Source organism: Cryptomeria japonica, unplaced genomic scaffold (assembly GCF_030272615.1).
Source record: "Cryptomeria japonica unplaced genomic scaffold, Sugi_1.0 HiC_scaffold_222, whole genome shotgun sequence".
NCBI classification, from domain to species: Eukaryota; Viridiplantae; Streptophyta; class Pinopsida; order Cupressales; family Cupressaceae; genus Cryptomeria; species Cryptomeria japonica.
Genome location: NW_026729044.1, coordinates 233,089 through 257,063, shown reverse-complemented (window position 1 = coordinate 257,063; position 23,975 = coordinate 233,089). Strand labels below are relative to the sequence as shown.

Here is a 23,975-nt window from a genome sequence, read left to right as displayed (position 1 = left end):
CCCCGGCGAAGGTGCACGCGAGGTGCGCACCCGGGGCAAACCGGGCTCCGACTTCGTGCACGCCATGGTGCCCACCGCGGCGAAGGTGCACGCGAGGTGCGCACCCGGGGCAAACCGGGCTCCGACTTCGTGCACGCCGCACCTTGGAGCACACTTCGGAGCGCTCCTTGGTGCGCACCATGGTGCCCACCAGGGCGCGCAACCCCGCCGAAGGTGCACGCGAGGTGCGCACCCGGGGCAAACCGGGCTCCGACTTCGTGCACGCCGCACCTTGGAGCACACTTCGGAGCGCTCCTTGGTGCGCACCATGGTGCCCACCAGGGCGCGCAACCCCGCCGAAGGTGCACGCGAGGTGCGCACCCGGGGCAAACCGGGCTCCGACTTCGTGCACGCCATGGTGCGCACCGCGGCGAAGGTGCGCACCCGGGGCAAACCGGGCTCCGACTTCGTGCACGCCGCACCTTGGAGCACACTTCGGAGCGCTCCTTGGTGCGCACCAGGGCGCGCAACCCAGCCGAGGTGCCCACCCCGGCGAAGGTGCACGCGAGGTGCGTACCCGGGGCAAACCGGGCTCCGACTTCGTGCACGCCGCACCTTGGAGCACACTTCGGAGCGCTCCTTGGTGCGCACCATGGTGCCCACCAGGCCGCGCAACCCAGCCAAGGTGTGCGCACCAAGGTGCACGCGAGGTGCGCACCCGGGGCAAACCGGGGTCCGACTTCGTGCACGCCGCACCTTGGAGCACACATCGGGGCGCTCCCGGGTTCGCACCGGCGTTGCGCACCGTGGTGGGCACCTCGGAGCACACCAAGGTGGGCAGCGAGGTGCGCACCTTTGATGCGATGCCTTCACTAATTTCCATAAAAGGCAAAAAAAAAACGAGATTTTAAAATTTCCGTTTTGAAAGATAGTGAGAAAAAGGGAATGCTGGTGCCATCTTGAGCCCGCCCTGGTGCGCAGCCCAGCCAAGGTGTGCGCACCAAGGTGCCCACCCTGGCGAAGGTGCGCGCCCGGGCAATTAACCCAACTTCCAACTTCGCGCGCGCCAGGGTGGGAGCGCACCCAACAACCGGGCCTGGGAAGAGCCAATGCGAGAAACCCCACCAAACGCTCTGACAAAAAAAGAGGGGGCGCTCCAGTAACCCCGCTTCGGAGCGCACCCTGGGCAAACCCAGCCAAGGTGCCCACCCCGGCCAAGGTGCAGGCGAGGTGCGCACCCGGGGCAAACCGGGCTCCGACAACGTGCACGCCGCACCTTGGAGCACACTTCGTAGCGCTCCCGGGTGCGCACCTCAGAGCACACCAAGGTGGGCAGCGAGGTGCGCACCTTTGATGCGCTGCCTTCACTAATTTCCAGAAAAGGCAAAAAAAAAAGGAGATTTTAAAATTTCCGTTTTGAAAGATAGTGAAAAAAACGGAACGCGCGTGCCATCTTGAGCCCGCCCTGGTGCGCAGCCCAGGTAAGGTGCCCACCCTGGCAAAGGTGCGCACCCGGGCAATTAACCCTACTTCCGACTTCGTGCGCGCCAGGGTGGCAACCGGGCCTCGGAAGAGCCAATGCGAGAAACCCCACCAAACGCTCCGACAAAAAAAGAGGCGGCGCTCCAATAACCCCGCTTCGGAGCGCAGCCGGGGCAAACCCAGCCAAGGTGCCCACCCCGACGAAGGTGCACGCGAGGTGCGCACCCGGGGCAAACCGGGCTCCGACAACGTGCACGCAGCACCTTGGAGCACACTTCGAAGCACTCCCGGGTGCCCACCGGCGTTGCGCACCGTGGTGGGCAGCGAGGTGCGCACCTTTGATGCGCTGCCTTCACTAATTTCCAGAAAAAGGCAAAAAAAAATGAGATTTTAAAATTTCCGTTTTGAAAGATAGTGAAAAAAAAGGAACGCGGGTGCCATCTTGAGCCCGCCCTGGTGCGCAGCCCAGGCAAGGCATGCGCACCAAGGTGCCCACCCGAGGTGCACACCCGGGGCAAACCGGGCTCCGACTTCGTGCAGGCCGCACCTTGGAGCACACTTCGGAGCGCTCCTTGGTGCGCACCATGGTGCCCACCAGGGCGCGCAACCCAGCCAAGGTCTGCACACTAAGGTGCCCACCCCGGCGAAGGTGCACGCGAGGTGCGCACCCGGGGCAAACCGGGCTCCGACTTCGTGCACGCCATGGTGCCCACCGCGGCGAAGGTGCACGCGAGGTGCGCACCCGGGGCAAACCGGGCTCCGACTTCGTGCACGCCGCACCTTGGAGCACACTTCGGAGCGCTCCTTGGTGCGCACCATGGTGCCCACCAGGGCGCGCAACCCAGCCAAGGTGTGCGCACCAAGGTGCACGCGAGGTGCGCACCCGGGGCAAACCGGGGTCCGACTTCGTGCACGCCGCACCTTGGAGCACACATCGGAGCGCTCCCAGGTTCGCACCAGCGTTGCGCACCTTTGATGCGCTGCCTTCACTAATTTCCAGAAAAGGCAAAAAAAAACGATATTTTAAAATTTCCGTTCTGAAAGATAGTGAAAAAAACGGAACGCGGGTGCCATCTTGAGCCCTTCCTGGTGCGCAGCCCAGGCAAGTTGTGCGCACCAAGGTGCCCACCCTGGCGGAGGTGCGCGCCCGGGGCAAACCGGGCTCCGACTTCGTGCACTGCATGGTGCCCACCAAGGCGCGCAACCCAGCCAAGGTGCCCACCGCAGCGAAGGTGCACGCGAGGTGCACACCCGGGGCAAACCGGGCTCCGACTTCGTGCACGCCGCACCTTGGAGCACACTTCAGAGCGCTCCTTGGTGCGCACCAGGGCGCGCAACCCAGCCGAGGTGCCCACCCCGGCGAAGGTGCACGCGAGGTGCGCACCCGGGGCAAACCGGGCTCCGACTTCGTGCACGCCATGGTGCCCACCGCGGCGAAGGTGCGCACCCGGGGCAAACCGGGCTCCGACTTCGTGCACGCCGCACCTTGGAGCACACTTCGGAGCGCTCCTTGGTGCGCACCATGGTGCCCACCAGGCCGCGCAACCCAGCCAAGGTGTGCGCACCAAGGTGCACGCGAGGTGCGCACCCGGGGCAAACCGGGGTCCGACTTCGTGCACGCCGCACCTTGGAGCACACATCGGGGCGCTCCCGGGTTCGCACCGGCGTTGCGCACCGTGGTGGGCACCTCGGAGCACACCAAGGTGGGCAGCGAGGTGCGCACCTTTGATGCGATGCCTTCACTAATTTCCATAAAAGGCAAAAAAAAAACGAGATTTTAAAATTTCCGTTTTGAAAGATAGTGAGAAAAAGGGAATGCTGGTGCCATCTTGAGCCCGCCCTGGTGCGCAGCCCAGCCAAGGTTTGCGCACCAAGGTGCCCACCCTGGCGAAGGTGCGCGCCCGGGCAATTAACCCAACTTCCAACTTCGCGCGCGCCAGGGTGGGAGCGCACCCAACAACCGGGCCTGGGAAGAGCCAATGCGAGAAACCCCACCAAACTCTCTGACAAAAAAAGAGGGGGCGCTCCAGTAACCCCGCTTCGGAGCGCACCCTGGGCAAACCCAGCCAAGGTGCCCACCCCGGCCAAGGTGCAGGCGAGGTGCGCACCCGGGGCAAACCGGGCTCCGACAACGTGCACGCCGCACCTTGGAGCACACTTCGTAGCGCTCCCGGGTGCGCACCTCAGAGCACACCAAGGTGGGCAGCGAGGTGCGCACCTTTGATGCGCTGCCTTCACTAATTTCCAGAAAAGGCAAAAAAAAAAGGAGATTTTAAAATTTCCGTTTTGAAAGATAGTGAAAAAAACGGAACGCGCGTGCCATCTTGAGCCCGCCCTGGTGCGCAGCCCAGGTAAGGTGCCACCCTGGCAAAGGTGCGCACCCGGGCAATTAACCCTACTTCCGACTTCGTGCGCGCCAGGGTGGCAACCGGGCCTCGGAAGAGCCAATGCGAGAAACCCCACCAAACGCTCCGACAAAAAAAGAGGCGGCGCTCCAATAACCCCGCTTCGGAGCGCAGCCGGGGCAAACCAAGCCAAGGTGCCCACCCCGACGAAGGTGCACGCGAGGTGCGCACCCGGGGCAAACCGGGCTCCGACAACGTGCACGCAGCACCTTGGAGCACACTTCGAAGCACTCCCGGGTGCCCACCGGCGTTGCGCACCGTGGTGGGCAGCGAGGTGCGCACCTTTGATGCGCTGCCTTCACTAATTTCCAGAAAAAGGCAAAAAAAAATGAGATTTTAAAATTTCCGTTTTGAAAGATAGTGAAAAAAAAGGAACGCGGGTGCCATCTTGAGCCCGCCCTGGTGCGCAGCCCAGGCAAGGCATGCGCACCAAGGTGCCCACCCGAGGTGCACACCCGGGGCAAACCGGGCTCCGACTTCGTGCAGGCCGCACCTTGGAGCACACTTCGGAGCGCTCCTTGGTGCGCACCATGGTGCCCACCAGGGCGCACCCGAGGCAAACCGGGCTCCGACTTCGTGCACGCCGCACCTTGGAGCACACATCGGAGCGCTCCCAGGTTCGCACCAGCGTTGCGCACCTTTGATGCGCTGCCTTCACTAATTTCCAGAAAAGGCAAAAAAAAACGATATTTTAAAATTTCCGTTCTGAAAGATAGTGAAAAAAACGGAACGCGGGTGCCATCTTGAGCCCTTCCTGATGCGCAGCCCAGGCAAGTTGTGCGCACCAAGGTGCCCACCCTGGCGGAGGTGCGCGCCCGGGGCAAACCGGGCTCCGACTTCGTGCACTGCATGGTGCCCACCAAGGCGCGCAACCCAGCCAAGGTGCCCACCGCAGCGAAGGTGCACGCGAGGTGCGCACCCGAGGTGCACACCCGGGGCAAACCGGGCTCCGACTTCGTGCACGCCGCACCTTGGAGCACACTTCAGAGCGCTCCTTGGTACGCACCAGGGCGCGCAACCCAGCCAAGGTGCTCACCCCGGCGAAGGTGCACGCGAGGTGCGCACCCGGGGCAAACCGGGCTCGGACTTCGTGCACGCCGCACCTTGGAGCACACATCGGAGCGCTCCCGGGTTCGCACCAGCATTGCGCACCTTTGATGCGCTGCCTTCACTAATTTCCAGAAAAGGCAAAAAAAAGAAAAAAATGAGATTTTAAAATTTCCGTTTTGAAAGATAGTGAAAAAAACGGAACGCGGGTGCCATCTTGAGCCCGCCCTGGTGTGCAGCCCAGGCAAGTTGTGCGCACCAAGGCACCCACCCTGGCCAAGGTGGGTCACGGGGTGGGTCCTAGGGTGGGTAACGGGGTGGGTACTAAGGTGCGTGCCAAGGTGGGTCATAGGGTGGGTGCCAAGGTGGGCACCAGGGTGGGTGTGCACCAACCCTAGCCAGGGTAGGTCACGGGGTGGTTGTCGGGGTGGGCGTCAAGGAGCCAAGGTGGGTGGCAAGTAGCCAAGTTGCGTGCCAAGGTGGGTGTCGGGGTGGGTGCCAAGGATCCAAGGTGGGTGCCAAGGAACCAAGGTGGGTGTCTGGGTGGGTGCCGAGGTGGGAGCCAGGGTGGGTCCCAAGGTGAGTGCAAAGGTGGGTGCCAGGGTCAAGGTGAGTGCCAATGTGGGTTCCAAGGTGCCAGGGTCAGGGTGAGTGCCAATGTGGGTTCAAAGGTGCTAAGTTGGGTGCGAGGTTGGGTGCGAGGGTGGGTGGGTGCCAAGGTGTGCTAGGTGGAAGCCCGGGTGGGTCGGCATCCCATGGGTGTCGAGTTGGGTGCCTGATGGGTGCTTCTTGTCAAGTTTTAGTCGTCGGGACTCATTTCGAGCCTTAGAGGTCGTTTCTTGTCCGGTTGCCCTGTCTTCGACCTGGGAACCCAATTTTGGTCCTCGGGTCCCATTTTTTTTTGTCTCGCATCCCACTTTTGGCCTGTGGCCTTTTCGGGGTCGATTCTCGTTTTGGGCATCAGAGCATGTTTCTTCTCCTAAAACCCAATATTTGTTTATTAAGTCTCGGAACACATTTTTGTTCTCGTGGACCCATCATGGGTCTTGGAACGCATTTGTGGTCCTTGGGTCCCATTTTGCATCCCGAAACTTGTGTTTTGGTGCTTGATCCCTATTTTGGGTGCCCACCTTGCACCAAGTGCGCACCCGGGGCAAACCGAGCGCCTTGGTGCACCGGGGCAAGATCGAGCGTGCACCCGAGGCGCCCCGAACATGCACCAAGGTGCACTCGGCCCACATGTGAGCGCAGGTCGTTGCGCCCGAGGTGGTGTGTGGGCACCGCGTTGCAGACGGGACACTGCACGCACACGACGCCCCCTCCAGGTGCACGCACGTAGGCCGGGCCGGGTGCACACCCGACGCCCTAGCAAGGTGCGCGCACCCGGGCAGGGCTCACACTTGGCGAACGGGGCGCACTTCGCGAGGGAGGGTGTGCACCTCGACGGGGGTGGGTGGCCGGGGTGGATTCGCACGTGGGTCGCGGTTTGCTAAGTACACACTGCGACAAGCTCATAACGGGTGCGATCATACCAGCGTTAGTGCACCGGATCCCATCAGAACTCCGCAGTTAAGCGCGCTTGGGCCGGAGTAGTACTGGGATGGGTGACCTCCCGGGAAGTCCCGGTGTTGCACCCTTTTTTAGTTTTTCGCCGGGCGTCGCAATGCTATTTGAATAAACCTTTTGCCCGTTTGCGTTCTCGTCGGGGCCGGGCCGGGCCGGGGTGCGCTGCCCGCACTACCGCGCGCGCGGGGGCGACACCGAGCGCGCACCCGAGGCGCCCCGAGCACACAGGCCACGGTGCAACCCGGGCGTTGTGCGCGCACCCCGGTGCGCCCGAGGTGCTGCGCGCGCACCCAGGTGAAATCGGTGTGCACCTCGGCCAGTGCGCGCTCGGTCGAGTCGCGCACGTTGGCCAAGGTGCACGGTGATGTTTCTTACTCTAAGGTTCCGCACCAGACGCCCGGGACAGGTGAGCGAAGCTGGGCGGGGCCGGGTGCGCGGCCGGGGCAGGTGCACGCAGCTGGAGAGAGCTTTGGAGCACACTTCGGAGCGCACCAATGATGCGCTCCATTCAAAAGTTTCCTGAAAAGGCAAAAAAAGTTGAGATTATAGAATTTCCCACTTGAGAGATTGTAAAAAAAAAAAATTTAAAATGAAGGAAACGCGGGTGCCAAGGTGTGCGCAGCCCAGCCAAGGTGTGCGCACCAAGGCGCCCACCCTGGCGAAGGTGCACGCAAGGTGCGCACCCGAGGCAAACCGGACAATTAACCCAACTTTCGACTTCGCGCGCACCTTGGAGCGCACTTCGGAGCGCTCCTTGGTGCGCACCAATCTTGGGCACCTCGGAGTGCACCATGGCGCCCACCAAGGTGCGCACCCGGGGCAAACCGAGCTCCGACTTCGTGCGCACCTTGGAGCGCACGAAAGGTGCGCACCATGGCGCCCACCAAGGTGCGCAGCCCAGCCAAGGCGTGCGCATCAAGGTGCGCACCCTGGCGAAGGTGCGCACCCGGGGCAAACCGAGCTCCGACTTCGTGCGCACCTTGGAGCGCACAAAAGGTGCGCAACCCAGCCAAGGTGTGCGCACCCCGGTCAAACCGAGCTCCGAATCGTGCGCACCAGAGGTGCACGCCATCGTGCGCACCTTGGAGCACACTTCGGAGCCCTCCTTGGTGCGCGCCGATGTTGCGCACCTCGGAGCGCACCCGGGGAAAACAATGCAATTAACCCGACTTTCGACTTCGTGGGCACCTCGGAGCGCTCTCGGGTTCGCACCTCGGAGCACACCGAGGTGCGCACCTTTGATGCGCTGCCTTCACCAATTTCCAGAAAAGGCAAGAAAACATTGAGAAGGTGTGCGCACCGAGGTGCCCACCCTGGCGAAGGTGCACGCGAGGTGCGCACCCGGGGCAAACCGGGCTCCGACTTCGTGCACGCCGCACCTTGGAGCACACTTCGGAGCGCTCCTTGGTGCGCACCAGGGCGCGCAACCCAGCCGAGGTGCCCACCCCGGCGAAGGTGCACGCGAGGTGCGCACCCGGGGCAAACCGGGCTCCGACTTCGTGCACGCCATGGTGCCCACCGCGGCGAAGGTGCACGCGAGGTGCGCACCCGGGGCAAACCGGGCTCCGACTTCGTGCACGCCGCACCTTGGAGCACACTTCGGAGCGCTCCTTGGTGCGCACCATGGTGCCCACCAGGGCGCGCAACCCCGCCGAAGGTGCACGCGAGGTGCGCACCCGGGGCAAACCGGGCTCCGACTTCGTGCACGCCGCACCTTGGAGCACACTTCGGAGCGCTCCTTGGTGCGCACCATGGTGCCCACCAGGGCGCGCAACCCCGCCGAAGGTGCACGCGAGGTGCGCACCCGGGGCAAACCGGGCTCCGACTTCGTGCACGCCATGGTGCGCACCGCGGCGAAGGTGCGCACCCGGGGCAAACCGGGCTCCGACTTCGTGCACGCCGCACCTTGGAGCACACTTCGGAGCGCTCCTTGGTGCGCACCAGGGCGCGCAACCCAGCCGAGGTGCCCACCCCGGCGAAGGTGCACGCGAGGTGCGTACCCGGGGCAAACCGGGCTCCGACTTCGTGCACGCCGCACCTTGGAGCACACTTCGGAGCGCTCCTTGGTGCGCACCATGGTGCCCACCAGGCCGCGCAACCCAGCCAAGGTGTGCGCACCAAGGTGCACGCGAGGTGCGCACCCGGGGCAAACCGGGGTCCGACTTCGTGCACGCCGCACCTTGGAGCACACATCGGGGCGCTCCCGGGTTCGCACCGGCGTTGCGCACCGTGGTGGGCACCTCGGAGCACACCAAGGTGGGCAGCGAGGTGCGCACCTTTGATGCGATGCCTTCACTAATTTCCATAAAAGGCAAAAAAAAAACGAGATTTTAAAATTTCCGTTTTGAAAGATAGTGAGAAAAAGGGAATGCTGGTGCCATCTTGAGCCCGCCCTGGTGCGCAGCCCAGCCAAGGTGTGCGCACCAAGGTGCCCACCCTGGCGAAGGTGCGCGCCCGGGCAATTAACCCAACTTCCAACTTCGCGCGCGCCAGGGTGGGAGCGCACCCAACAACCGGGCCTGGGAAGAGCCAATGCGAGAAACCCCACCAAACGCTCTGACAAAAAAAGAGGGGGCGCTCCAGTAACCCCGCTTCGGAGCGCACCCTGGGCAAACCCAGCCAAGGTGCCCACCCCGGCCAAGGTGCAGGCGAGGTGCGCACCCGGGGCAAACCGGGCTCCGACAACGTGCACGCCGCACCTTGGAGCACACTTCGTAGCGCTCCCGGGTGCGCACCTCAGAGCACACCAAGGTGGGCAGCGAGGTGCGCACCTTTGATGCGCTGCCTTCACTAATTTCCAGAAAAGGCAAAAAAAAAAGGAGATTTTAAAATTTCCGTTTTGAAAGATAGTGAAAAAAACGGAACGCGCGTGCCATCTTGAGCCCGCCCTGGTGCGCAGCCCAGGTAAGGTGCCCACCCTGGCAAAGGTGCGCACCCGGGCAATTAACCCTACTTCCGACTTCGTGCGCGCCAGGGTGGCAACCGGGCCTCGGAAGAGCCAATGCGAGAAACCCCACCAAACGCTCCGACAAAAAAAGAGGCGGCGCTCCAATAACCCCGCTTCGGAGCGCAGCCGGGGCAAACCCAGCCAAGGTGCCCACCCCGACGAAGGTGCACGCGAGGTGCGCACCCGGGGCAAACCGGGCTCCGACAACGTGCACGCAGCACCTTGGAGCACACTTCGAAGCACTCCCGGGTGCCCACCGGCGTTGCGCACCGTGGTGGGCAGCGAGGTGCGCACCTTTGATGCGCTGCCTTCACTAATTTCCAGAAAAAGGCAAAAAAAAATGAGATTTTAAAATTTCCGTTTTGAAAGATAGTGAAAAAAAAGGAACGCGGGTGCCATCTTGAGCCCGCCCTGGTGCGCAGCCCAGGCAAGGCATGCGCACCAAGGTGCCCACCCGAGGTGCACACCCGGGGCAAACCGGGCTCCGACTTCGTGCAGGCCGCACCTTGGAGCACACTTCGGAGCGCTCCTTGGTGCGCACCATGGTGCCCACCAGGGCGCGCAACCCAGCCAAGGTCTGCACACTAAGGTGCCCACCCCGGCGAAGGTGCACGCGAGGTGCGCACCCGGGGCAAACCGGGCTCCGACTTCGTGCACGCCATGGTGCCCACCGCGGCGAAGGTGCACGCGAGGTGCGCACCCGGGGCAAACCGGGCTCCGACTTCGTGCACGCCGCACCTTGGAGCACACTTCGGAGCGCTCCTTGGTGCGCACCATGGTGCCCACCAGGGCGCGCAACCCAGCCAAGGTGTGCGCACCAAGGTGCACGCGAGGTGCGCACCCGGGGCAAACCGGGGTCCGACTTCGTGCACGCCGCACCTTGGAGCACACATCGGAGCGCTCCCAGGTTCGCACCAGCGTTGCGCACCTTTGATGCGCTGCCTTCACTAATTTCCAGAAAAGGCAAAAAAAAACGATATTTTAAAATTTCCGTTCTGAAAGATAGTGAAAAAAACGGAACGCGGGTGCCATCTTGAGCCCTTCCTGGTGCGCAGCCCAGGCAAGTTGTGCGCACCAAGGTGCCCACCCTGGCGGAGGTGCGCGCCCGGGGCAAACCGGGCTCCGACTTCGTGCACTGCATGGTGCCCACCAAGGCGCGCAACCCAGCCAAGGTGCCCACCGCAGCGAAGGTGCACGCGAGGTGCACACCCGGGGCAAACCGGGCTCCGACTTCGTGCACGCCGCACCTTGGAGCACACTTCAGAGCGCTCCTTGGTGCGCACCAGGGCGCGCAACCCAGCCGAGGTGCCCACCCCGGCGAAGGTGCACGCGAGGTGCGCACCCGGGGCAAACCGGGCTCCGACTTCGTGCACGCCATGGTGCCCACCGCGGCGAAGGTGCGCACCCGGGGCAAACCGGGCTCCGACTTCGTGCACAGCCGCACCTTGGAGCACACTTCGGAGCGCTCCTTGGTGCGCACCATGGTGCCCACCAGGCCGCGCAACCCAGCCAAGGTGTGCGCACCAAGGTGCACGCGAGGTGCGCACCCGGGGCAAACCGGGGTCCGACTTCGTGCACGCCGCACCTTGGAGCACACATCGGGGCGCTCCCGGGTTCGCACCGGCGTTGCGCACCGTGGTGGGCACCTCGGAGCACACCAAGGTGGGCAGCGAGGTGCGCACCTTTGATGCGATGCCTTCACTAATTTCCATAAAAGGCAAAAAAAAAACGAGATTTTAAAATTTCCGTTTTGAAAGATAGTGAGAAAAAGGGAATGCTGGTGCCATCTTGAGCCCGCCCTGGTGCGCAGCCCAGCCAAGGTTTGCGCACCAAGGTGCCCACCCTGGCGAAGGTGCGCGCCCGGGCAATTAACCCAACTTCCAACTTCGCGCGCGCCAGGGTGGGAGCGCACCCAACAACCGGGCCTGGGAAGAGCCAATGCGAGAAACCCCACCAAACTCTCTGACAAAAAAAGAGGGGGCGCTCCAGTAACCCCGCTTCGGAGCGCACCCTGGGCAAACCCAGCCAAGGTGCCCACCCCGGCCAAGGTGCAGGCGAGGTGCGCACCCGGGGCAAACCGGGCTCCGACAACGTGCACGCCGCACCTTGGAGCACACTTCGTAGCGCTCCCGGGTGCGCACCTCAGAGCACACCAAGGTGGGCAGCGAGGTGCGCACCTTTGATGCGCTGCCTTCACTAATTTCCAGAAAAGGCAAAAAAAAAAGGAGATTTTAAAATTTCCGTTTTGAAAGATAGTGAAAAAAACGGAACGCGCGTGCCATCTTGAGCCCGCCCTGGTGCGCAGCCCAGGTAAGGTGCCACCCTGGCAAAGGTGCGCACCCGGGCAATTAACCCTACTTCCGACTTCGTGCGCGCCAGGGTGGCAACCGGGCCTCGGAAGAGCCAATGCGAGAAACCCCACCAAACGCTCCGACAAAAAAAGAGGCGGCGCTCCAATAACCCCGCTTCGGAGCGCAGCCGGGGCAAACCAAGCCAAGGTGCCCACCCCGACGAAGGTGCACGCGAGGTGCGCACCCGGGGCAAACCGGGCTCCGACAACGTGCACGCAGCACCTTGGAGCACACTTCGAAGCACTCCCGGGTGCCCACCGGCGTTGCGCACCGTGGTGGGCAGCGAGGTGCGCACCTTTGATGCGCTGCCTTCACTAATTTCCAGAAAAAGGCAAAAAAAAATGAGATTTTAAAATTTCCGTTTTGAAAGATAGTGAAAAAAAAGGAACGCGGGTGCCATCTTGAGCCCGCCCTGGTGCGCAGCCCAGGCAAGGCATGCGCACCAAGGTGCCCACCCGAGGTGCACACCCGGGGCAAACCGGGCTCCGACTTCGTGCAGGCCGCACCTTGGAGCACACTTCGGAGCGCTCCTTGGTGCGCACCATGGTGCCCACCAGGGCGCACCCGAGGCAAACCGGGCTCCGACTTCGTGCACGCCGCACCTTGGAGCACACATCGGAGCGCTCCCAGGTTCGCACCAGCGTTGCGCACCTTTGATGCGCTGCCTTCACTAATTTCCAGAAAAGGCAAAAAAAAACGATATTTTAAAATTTCCGTTCTGAAAGATAGTGAAAAAAACGGAACGCGGGTGCCATCTTGAGCCCTTCCTGATGCGCAGCCCAGGCAAGTTGTGCGCACCAAGGTGCCCACCCTGGCGGAGGTGCGCGCCCGGGGCAAACCGGGCTCCGACTTCGTGCACTGCATGGTGCCCACCAAGGCGCGCAACCCAGCCAAGGTGCCCACCGCAGCGAAGGTGCACGCGAGGTGCGCACCCGAGGTGCACACCCGGGGCAAACCGGGCTCCGACTTCGTGCACGCCGCACCTTGGAGCACACTTCAGAGCGCTCCTTGGTACGCACCAGGGCGCGCAACCCAGCCAAGGTGCTCACCCCGGCGAAGGTGCACGCGAGGTGCGCACCCGGGGCAAACCGGGCTCGGACTTCGTGCACGCCGCACCTTGGAGCACACATCGGAGCGCTCCCGGGTTCGCACCAGCATTGCGCACCTTTGATGCGCTGCCTTCACTAATTTCCAGAAAAGGCAAAAAAAAGAAAAAAATGAGATTTTAAAATTTCCGTTTTGAAAGATAGTGAAAAAAACGGAACGCGGGTGCCATCTTGAGCCCGCCCTGGTGTGCAGCCCAGGCAAGTTGTGCGCACCAAGGCACCCACCCTGGCCAAGGTGGGTCACGGGGTGGGTCCTAGGGTGGGTAACGGGGTGGGTACTAAGGTGCGTGCCAAGGTGGGTCATAGGGTGGGTGCCAAGGTGGGCACCAGGGTGGGTGTGCACCAACCCTAGCCAGGGTAGGTCACGGGGTGGTTGTCGGGGTGGGCGTCAAGGAGCCAAGGTGGGTGGCAAGTAGCCAAGTTGCGTGCCAAGGTGGGTGTCGGGGTGGGTGCCAAGGATCCAAGGTGGGTGCCAAGGAACCAAGGTGGGTGTCTGGGTGGGTGCCGAGGTGGGAGCCAGGGTGGGTCCCAAGGTGAGTGCAAAGGTGGGTGCCAGGGTCAAGGTGAGTGCCAATGTGGGTTCCAAGGTGCCAGGGTCAGGGTGAGTGCCAATGTGGGTTCAAAGGTGCTAAGTTGGGTGCGAGGTTGGGTGCGAGGGTGGGTGGGTGCCAAGGTGTGCTAGGTGGAAGCCCGGGTGGGTCGGCATCCCATGGGTGTCGAGTTGGGTGCCTGATGGGTGCTTCTTGTCAAGTTTTAGTCGTCGGGACTCATTTCGAGCCTTAGAGGTCGTTTCTTGTCCGGTTGCCCTGTCTTCGACCTGGGAACCCAATTTTGGTCCTCGGGTCCCATTTTTTTTTGTCTCGCATCCCACTTTTGGCCTGTGGCCTTTTCGGGGTCGATTCTCGTTTTGGGCATCAGAGCATGTTTCTTCTCCTAAAACCCAATATTTGTTTATTAAGTCTCGGAACACATTTTTGTTCTCGTGGACCCATCATGGGTCTTGGAACGCATTTGTGGTCCTTGGGTCCCATTTTGCATCCCGAAACTTGTGTTTTGGTGCTTGATCCCTATTTTGGGTGCCCACCTTGCACCAAGTGCGCACCCGGGGCAAACCGAGCGCCTTGGTGCACCGGGGCAAGATCGAGCGTGCACCCGAGGCGCCCCGAACATGCACCAAGGTGCACTCGGCCCACATGTGAGCGCAGGTCGTTGCGCCCGAGGTGGTGTGTGGGCACCGCGTTGCAGACGGGACACTGCACGCACACGACGCCCCCTCCAGGTGCACGCACGTAGGCCGGGCCGGGTGCACACCCGACGCCCTAGCAAGGTGCGCGCACCCGGGCAGGGCTCACACTTGGCGAACGGGGCGCACTTCGCGAGGGAGGGTGTGCACCTCGACGGGGGTGGGTGGCCGGGGTGGATTCGCACGTGGGTCGCGGTTTGCTAAGTACACACTGCGACAAGCTCATAACGGGTGCGATCATACCAGCGTTAGTGCACCGGATCCCATCAGAACTCCGCAGTTAAGCGCGCTTGGGCCGGAGTAGTACTGGGATGGGTGACCTCCCGGGAAGTCCCGGTGTTGCACCCTTTTTTAGTTTTTCGCCGGGCGTCGCAATGCTATTTGAATAAACCTTTTGCCCGTTTGCGTTCTCGTCGGGGCCGGGCCGGGCCGGGGTGCGCTGCCCGCACTACCGCGCGCGCGGGGGCGACACCGAGCGCGCACCCGAGGCGCCCCGAGCACACAGGCCACGGTGCAACCCGGGCGTTGTGCGCGCACCCCGGTGCGCCCGAGGTGCTGCGCGCGCACCCAGGTGAAATCGGTGTGCACCTCGGCCAGTGCGCGCTCGGTCGAGTCGCGCACGTTGGCCAAGGTGCACGGTGATGTTTCTTACTCTAAGGTTCCGCACCAGACGCCCGGGACAGGTGAGCGAAGCTGGGCGGGGCCGGGTGCGCGGCCGGGGCAGGTGCACGCAGCTGGAGAGAGCTTTGGAGCACACTTCGGAGCGCACCAATGATGCGCTCCATTCAAAAGTTTCCTGAAAAGGCAAAAAAAGTTGAGATTATAGAATTTCCCACTTGAGAGATTGTAAAAAAAAAAAATTTAAAATGAAGGAAACGCGGGTGCCAAGGTGTGCGCAGCCCAGCCAAGGTGTGCGCACCAAGGCGCCCACCCTGGCGAAGGTGCACGCAAGGTGCGCACCCGAGGCAAACCGGACAATTAACCCAACTTTCGACTTCGCGCGCACCTTGGAGCGCACTTCGGAGCGCTCCTTGGTGCGCACCAATCTTGGGCACCTCGGAGTGCACCATGGCGCCCACCAAGGTGCGCACCCGGGGCAAACCGAGCTCCGACTTCGTGCGCACCTTGGAGCGCACGAAAGGTGCGCACCATGGCGCCCACCAAGGTGCGCAGCCCAGCCAAGGCGTGCGCATCAAGGTGCGCACCCTGGCGAAGGTGCGCACCCGGGGCAAACCGAGCTCCGACTTCGTGCGCACCTTGGAGCGCACAAAAGGTGCGCAACCCAGCCAAGGTGTGCGCACCCCGGTCAAACCGAGCTCCGAATCGTGCGCACCAGAGGTGCACGCCATCGTGCGCACCTTGGAGCACACTTCGGAGCCCTCCTTGGTGCGCGCCGATGTTGCGCACCTCGGAGCGCACCCGGGGAAAACAATGCAATTAACCCGACTTTCGACTTCGTGGGCACCTCGGAGCGCTCTCGGGTTCGCACCTCGGAGCACACCGAGGTGCGCACCTTTGATGCGCTGCCTTCACCAATTTCCAGAAAAGGCAAGAAAACATTGAGAAGGTGTGCGCACCGAGGTGCCCACCCTGGCGAAGGTGCACGCGAGGTGCGCACCCGGGGCAAACCGGGCTCCGACTTCGTGCACGCCGCACCTTGGAGCACACTTCGGAGCGCTCCTTGGTGCGCACCAGGGCGCGCAACCCAGCCGAGGTGCCCACCCCGGCGAAGGTGCACGCGAGGTGCGCACCCGGGGCAAACCGGGCTCCGACTTCGTGCACGCCATGGTGCCCACCGCGGCGAAGGTGCACGCGAGGTGCGCACCCGGGGCAAACCGGGCTCCGACTTCGTGCACGCCGCACCTTGGAGCACACTTCGGAGCGCTCCTTGGTGCGCACCATGGTGCCCACCAGGGCGCGCAACCCCGCCGAAGGTGCACGCGAGGTGCGCACCCGGGGCAAACCGGGCTCCGACTTCGTGCACGCCGCACCTTGGAGCACACTTCGGAGCGCTCCTTGGTGCGCACCATGGTGCCCACCAGGGCGCGCAACCCCGCCGAAGGTGCACGCGAGGTGCGCACCCGGGGCAAACCGGGCTCCGACTTCGTGCACGCCATGGTGCGCACCGCGGCGAAGGTGCGCACCCGGGGCAAACCGGGCTCCGACTTCGTGCACGCCGCACCTTGGAGCACACTTCGGAGCGCTCCTTGGTGCGCACCAGGGCGCGCAACCCAGCCGAGGTGCCCACCCCGGCGAAGGTGCACGCGAGGTGCGTACCCGGGGCAAACCGGGCTCCGACTTCGTGCACGCCGCACCTTGGAGCACACTTCGGAGCGCTCCTTGGTGCGCACCATGGTGCCCACCAGGCCGCGCAACCCAGCCAAGGTGTGCGCACCAAGGTGCACGCGAGGTGCGCACCCGGGGCAAACCGGGGTCCGACTTCGTGCACGCCGCACCTTGGAGCACACATCGGGGCGCTCCCGGGTTCGCACCGGCGTTGCGCACCGTGGTGGGCACCTCGGAGCACACCAAGGTGGGCAGCGAGGTGCGCACCTTTGATGCGATGCCTTCACTAATTTCCATAAAAGGCAAAAAAAAAACGAGATTTTAAAATTTCCGTTTTGAAAGATAGTGAGAAAAAGGGAATGCTGGTGCCATCTTGAGCCCGCCCTGGTGCGCAGCCCAGCCAAGGTGTGCGCACCAAGGTGCCCACCCTGGCGAAGGTGCGCGCCCGGGCAATTAACCCAACTTCCAACTTCGCGCGCGCCAGGGTGGGAGCGCACCCAACAACCGGGCCTGGGAAGAGCCAATGCGAGAAACCCCACCAAACGCTCTGACAAAAAAAGAGGGGGCGCTCCAGTAACCCCGCTTCGGAGCGCACCCTGGGCAAACCCAGCCAAGGTGCCCACCCCGGCCAAGGTGCAGGCGAGGTGCGCACCCGGGGCAAACCGGGCTCCGACAACGTGCACGCCGCACCTTGGAGCACACTTCGTAGCGCTCCCGGGTGCGCACCTCAGAGCACACCAAGGTGGGCAGCGAGGTGCGCACCTTTGATGCGCTGCCTTCACTAATTTCCAGAAAAGGCAAAAAAAAAAGGAGATTTTAAAATTTCCGTTTTGAAAGATAGTGAAAAAAACGGAACGCGCGTGCCATCTTGAGCCCGCCCTGGTGCGCAGCCCAGGTAAGGTGCCCACCCTGGCAAAGGTGCGCACCCGGGCAATTAACCCTACTTCCGACTTCGTGCGCGCCAGGGTGGCAACCGGGCCTCGGAAGAGCCAATGCGAGAAACCCCACCAAACGCTCCGACAAAAAAAGAGGCGGCGCTCCAATAACCCCGCTTCGGAGCGCAGCCGGGGCAAACCCAGCCAAGGTGCCCACCCCGACGAAGGTGCACGCGAGGTGCGCACCCGGGGCAAACCGGGCTCCGACAACGTGCACGCAGCACCTTGGAGCACACTTCGAAGCACTCCCGGGTGCCCACCGGCGTTGCGCACCGTGGTGGGCAGCGAGGTGCGCACCTTTGATGCGCTGCCTTCACTAATTTCCAGAAAAAGGCAAAAAAAAATGAGATTTTAAAATTTCCGTTTTGAAAGATAGTGAAAAAAAAGGAACGCGGGTGCCATCTTGAGCCCGCCCTGGTGCGCAGCCCAGGCAAGGCATGCGCACCAAGGTGCCCACCCGAGGTGCACACCCGGGGCAAACCGGGCTCCGACTTCGTGCAGGCCGCACCTTGGAGCACACTTCGGAGCGCTCCTTGGTGCGCACCATGGTGCCCACCAGGGCGCGCAACCCAGCCAAGGTCTGCACACTAAGGTGCCCACCCCGGCGAAGGTGCACGCGAGGTGCGCACCCGGGGCAAACCGGGCTCCGACTTCGTGCACGCCATGGTGCCCACCGCGGCGAAGGTGCACGCGAGGTGCGCACCCGGGGCAAACCGGGCTCCGACTTCGTGCACGCCGCACCTTGGAGCACACTTCGGAGCGCTCCTTGGTGCGCACCATGGTGCCCACCAGGGCGCGCAACCCAGCCAAGGTGTGCGCACCAAGGTGCACGCGAGGTGCGCACCCGGGGCAAACCGGGGTCCGACTTCGTGCACGCCGCACCTTGGAGCACACATCGGAGCGCTCCCAGGTTCGCACCAGCGTTGCGCACCTTTGATGCGCTGCCTTCACTAATTTCCAGAAAAGGCAAAAAAAAACGATATTTTAAAATTTCCGTTCTGAAAGATAGTGAAAAAAACGGAACGCGGGTGCCATCTTGAGCCCTTCCTGGTGCGCAGCCCAGGCAAGTTGTGCGCACCAAGGTGCCCACCCTGGCGGAGGTGCGCGCCCGGGGCAAACCGGGCTCCGACTTCGTGCACTGCATGGTGCCCACCAAGGCGCGCAACCCAGCCAAGGTGCCCACCGCAGCGAAGGTGCACGCGAGGTGCACACCCGGGGCAAACCGGGCTCCGACTTCGTGCACGCCGCACCTTGGAGCACACTTCAGAGCGCTCCTTGGTGCGCACCAGGGCGCGCAACCCAGCCGAGGTGCCCACCCCGGCGAAGGTGCACGCGAGGTGCGCACCCGGGGCAAACCGGGCTCCGACTTCGTGCACGCCATGGTGCCCACCGCGGCGAAGGTGCGCACCCGGGGCAAACCGGGCTCCGACTTCGTGCACGCCGCACCTTGGAGCACACTTCGGAGCGCTCCTTGGTGCGCACCATGGTGCCCACCAGGCCGCGCAACCCAGCCAAGGTGTGCGCACCAAGGTGCACGCGAGGTGCGCACCCGGGGCAAACCGGGGTCCGACTTCGTGCACGCCGCACCTTGGAGCACACATCGGGGCGCTCCCGGGTTCGCACCGGCGTTGCGCACCGTGGTGGGCACCTCGGAGCACACCAAGGTGGGCAGCGAGGTGCGCACCTTTGATGCGATGCCTTCACTAATTTCCATAAAAGGCAAAAAAAAAACGAGATTTTAAAATTTCCGTTTTGAAAGATAGTGAGAAAAAGGGAATGCTGGTGCCATCTTGAGCCCGCCCTGGTGCGCAGCCCAGCCAAGGTTTGCGCACCAAGGTGCCCACCCTGGCGAAGGTGCGCGCACCGGGCAATTAACCCAACTTCCAACTTCGCGCGCGCCAGGGTGGGAGCGCACCCAACAACCGGGCCTGGGAAGAGCCAATGCGAGAAACCCCACCAAACTCTCTGACAAAAAAAGAGGGGGCGCTCCAGTAACCCCGCTTCGGAGCGCACCCTGGGCAAACCCAGCCAAGGTGCCCACCCCGGCCAAGGTGCAGGCGAGGTGCGCACCCGGGGCAAACCGGGCTCCGACAACGTGCACGCCGCACCTTGGAGCACACTTCGTAGCGCTCCCGGGTGCGCACCTCAGAGCACACCAAGGTGGGCAGCGAGGTGCGCACCTTTGATGCGCTGCCTTCACTAATTTCCAGAAAAGGCAAAAAAAAAAGGAGATTTTAAAATTTCCGTTTTGAAAGATAGTGAAAAAAACGGAACGCGCGTGCCATCTTGAGCCCGCCCTGGTGCGCAGCCCAGGTAAGGTGCCACCCTGGCAAAGGTGCGCACCCGGGCAATTAACCCTACTTCCGACTTCGTGCGCGCCAGGGTGGCAACCGGGCCTCGGAAGAGCCAATGCGAGAAACCCCACCAAACGCTCCGACAAAAAAAGAGGCGGCGCTCCAATAACCCCGCTTCGGAGCGCAGCCGGGGCAAACCAAGCCAAGGTGCCCACCCCGACGAAGGTGCACGCGAGGTGCGCACCCGGGGCAAACCGGGCTCCGACAACGTGCACGCAGCACCTTGGAGCACACTTCGAAGCACTCCCGGGTGCCCACCGGCGTTGCGCACCGTGGTGGGCAGCGAGGTGCGCACCTTTGATGCGCTGCCTTCACTAATTTCCAGAAAAAGGCAAAAAAAAATGAGATTTTAAAATTTCCGTTTTGAAAGATAGTGAAAAAAAAGGAACGCGGGTGCCATCTTGAGCCCGCCCTGGTGCGCAGCCCAGGCAAGGCATGCGCACCAAGGTGCCCACCCGAGGTGCACACCCGGGGCAAACCGGGCTCCGACTTCGTGCAGGCCGCACCTTGGAGCACACTTCGGAGCGCTCCTTGGTGCGCACCATGGTGCCCACCAGGGCGCACCCGAGGCAAACCGGGCTCCGACTTCGTGCACGCCGCACCTTGGAGCACACATCGGAGCGCTCCCAGGTTCGCACCAGCGTTGCGCACCTTTGATGCGCTGCCTTCACTAATTTCCAGAAAAGGCAAAAAAAAACGATATTTTAAAATTTCCGTTCTGAAAGATAGTGAAAAAAACGGAACGCGGGTGCCATCTTGAGCCCTTCCTGATGCGCAGCCCAGGCAAGTTGTGCGCACCAAGGTGCCCACCCTGGCGGAGGTGCGCGCCCGGGGCAAACCGGGCTCCGACTTCGTGCACTGCATGGTGCCCACCAAGGCGCGCAACCCAGCCAAGGTGCCCACCGCAGCGAAGGTGCACGCGAGGTGCGCACCCGAGGTGCACACCCGGGGCAAACCGGGCTCCGACTTCGTGCACGCCGCACCTTGGAGCACACTTCAGAGCGCTCCTTGGTACGCACCAGGGCGCGCAACCCAGCCAAGGTGCTCACCCCGGCGAAGGTGCACGCGAGGTGCGCACCCGGGGCAAACCGGGCTCGGACTTCGTGCACGCCGCACCTTGGAGCACACATCGGAGCGCTCCCGGGTTCGCACCAGCATTGCGCACCTTTGATGCGCTGCCTTCACTAATTTCCAGAAAAGGCAAAAAAAAGAAAAAAATGAGATTTTAAAATTTCCGTTTTGAAAGATAGTGAAAAAAACGGAACGCGGGTGCCATCTTGAGCCCGCCCTGGTGTGCAGCCCAGGCAAGTTGTGCGCACCAAGGCACCCACCCTGGCCAAGGTGGGTCACGGGGTGGGTCCTAGGGTGGGTAACGGGGTGGGTACTAAGGTGCGTGCCAAGGTGGGTCATAGGGTGGGTGCCAAGGTGGGCACCAGGGTGGGTGTGCACCAACCCTAGCCAGGGTAGGTCACGGGGTGGTTGTCGGGGTGGGCGTCAAGGAGCCAAGGTGGGTGGCAAGTAGCCAAGTTGCGTGCCAAGGTGGGTGTCGGGGTGGGTGCCAAGGATCCAAGGTGGGTGCCAAGGAACCAAGGTGGGTGTCTGGGTGGGTGCCGAGGTGGGAGCCAGGGTGGGTCCCAAGGTGAGTGCAAAGGTGGGTGCCAGGGTCAAGGTGAGTGCCAATGTGGGTTCCAAGGTGCCAGGGTCAGGGTGAGTGCCAATGTGGGTTCAAAGGTGCTAAGTTGGGTGCGAGGTTGGGTGCGAGGGTGGGTGGGTGCCAAGGTGTGCTAGGTGGAAGCCCGGGTGGGTCGGCATCCCATGGGTGTCGAGTTGGGTGCCTGATGGGTGCTTCTTGTCAAGTTTTAGTCGTCGGGACTCATTTCGAGCCTTAGAGGTCGTTTCTTGTCCGGTTGCCCTGTCTTCGACCTGGGAACCCAATTTTGGTCCTCGGGTCCCATTTTTTTTTGTCTCGCATCCCACTTTTGGCCTGTGGCCTTTTCGGGGTCGATTCTCGTTTTGGGCATCAGAGCATGTTTCTTCTCCTAAAACCCAATATTTGTTTATTAAGTCTCGGAACACATTTTTGTTCTCGTGGACCCATCATGGGTCTTGGAACGCATTTGTGGTCCTTGGGTCCCATTTTGCATCCCGAAACTTGTGTTTTGGTGCTTGATCCCTATTTTGGGTGCCCACCTTGCACCAAGTGCGCACCCGGGGCAAACCGAGCGCCTTGGTGCACCGGGGCAAGATCGAGCGTGCACCCGAGGCGCCCCGAACATGCACCAAGGTGCACTCGGCCCACATGTGAGCGCAGGTCGTTGCGCCCGAGGTGGTGTGTGGGCACCGCGTTGCAGACGGGACACTGCACGCACACGACGCCCCCTCCAGGTGCACGCACGTAGGCCGGGCCGGGTGCACACCCGACGCCCTAGCAAGGTGCGCGCACCCGGGCAGGGCTCACACTTGGCGAACGGGGCGCACTTCGCGAGGGAGGGTGTGCACCTCGACGGGGGTGGGTGGCCGGGGTGGATTCGCACGTGGGTCGCGGTTTGCTAAGTACACACTGCGACAAGCTCATAACGGGTGCGATCATACCAGCGTTAGTGCACCGGATCCCATCAGAACTCCGCAGTTAAGCGCGCTTGGGCCGGAGTAGTACTGGGATGGGTGACCTCCCGGGAAGTCCCGGTGTTGCACCCTTTTTTAGTTTTTCGCCGGGCGTCGCAATGCTATTTGAATAAACCTTTTGCCCGTTTGCGTTCTCGTCGGGGCCGGGCCGGGCCGGGGTGCGCTGCCCGCACTACCGCGCGCGCGGGGGCGACACCGAGCGCGCACCCGAGGCGCCCCGAGCACACAGGCCACGGTGCAACCCGGGCGTTGTGCGCGCACCCCGGTGCGCCCGAGGTGCTGCGCGCGCACCCAGGTGAAATCGGTGTGCACCTCGGCCAGTGCGCGCTCGGTCGAGTCGCGCACGTTGGCCAAGGTGCACGGTGATGTTTCTTACTCTAAGGTTCCGCACCAGACGCCCGGGACAGGTGAGCGAAGCTGGGCGGGGCCGGGTGCGCGGCCGGGGCAGGTGCACGCAGCTGGAGAGAGCTTTGGAGCACACTTCGGAGCGCACCAATGATGCGCTCCATTCAAAAGTTTCCTGAAAAGGCAAAAAAAGTTGAGATTATAGAATTTCCCACTTGAGAGATTGTAAAAAAAAAAAATTTAAAATGAAGGAAACGCGGGTGCCAAGGTGTGCGCAGCCCAGCCAAGGTGTGCGCACCAAGGCGCCCACCCTGGCGAAGGTGCACGCAAGGTGCGCACCCGAGGCAAACCGGACAATTAACCCAACTTTCGACTTCGCGCGCACCTTGGAGCGCACTTCGGAGCGCTCCTTGGTGCGCACCAATCTTGGGCACCTCGGAGTGCACCATGGCGCCCACCAAGGTGCGCACCCGGGGCAAACCGAGCTCCGACTTCGTGCGCACCTTGGAGCGCACGAAAGGTGCGCACCATGGCGCCCACCAAGGTGCGCAGCCCAGCCAAGGCGTGCGCATCAAGGTGCGCACCCTGGCGAAGGTGCGCACCCGGGGCAAACCGAGCTCCGACTTCGTGCGCACCTTGGAGCGCACAAAAGGTGCGCAACCCAGCCAAGGTGTGCGCACCCCGGTCAAACCGAGCTCCGAATCGTGCGCACCAGAGGTGCACGCCATCGTGCGCACCTTGGAGCACACTTCGGAGCCCTCCTTGGTGCGCGCCGATGTTGCGCACCTCGGAGCGCACCCGGGGAAAACAATGCAATTAACCCGACTTTCGACTTCGTGGGCACCTCGGAGCGCTCTCGGGTTCGCACCTCGGAGCACACCGAGGTGCGCACCTTTGATGCGCTGCCTTCACCAATTTCCAGAAAAGGCAAGAAAACATTGAGAAGGTGTGCGCACCGAGGTGCCCACCCTGGCGAAGGTGCACGCGAGGTGCGCACCCGGGGCAAACCGGGCTCCGACTTCGTGCACGCCGCACCTTGGAGCACACTTCGGAGCGCTCCTTGGTGCGCACCAGGGCGCGCAACCCAGCCGAGGTGCCCACCCCGGCGAAGGTGCACGCGAGGTGCGCACCCGGGGCAAACCGGGCTCCGACTTCGTGCACGCCATGGTGCCCACCGCGGCGAAGGTGCACGCGAGGTGCGCACCCGGGGCAAACCGGGCTCCGACTTCGTGCACGCCGCACCTTGGAGCACACTTCGGAGCGCTCCTTGGTGCGCACCATGGTGCCCACCAGGGCGCGCAACC

At 62.9% G+C, this 23,975-nt stretch overlaps 3 non-coding genes across 3 annotated transcripts; all 3 read left to right on the top strand.

Annotated features, from left to right (window-relative positions):
* Positions 1–6,431: 6,431 nt before the first annotated feature.
* On the top strand, positions 6,432–6,550 carry LOC131868860 (5S ribosomal RNA). Its single transcript, XR_009367280.1, has one exon. It is a non-coding gene; the product is annotated as a 5S ribosomal RNA (ribosomal RNA).
* Positions 6,551–14,355: 7,805 nt separating this feature from the next.
* Positions 14,356–14,474, top strand: LOC131868859 (5S ribosomal RNA). The gene has a single exon (XR_009367279.1). It is a non-coding gene; the product is annotated as a 5S ribosomal RNA (ribosomal RNA).
* Positions 14,475–22,279: 7,805 nt separating this feature from the next.
* On the top strand, positions 22,280–22,398 carry LOC131868858 (5S ribosomal RNA). Its single transcript, XR_009367278.1, has one exon. It is a non-coding gene; the product is annotated as a 5S ribosomal RNA (ribosomal RNA).
* The last annotated feature ends 1,577 nt before the right edge of the window (positions 22,399–23,975 follow it).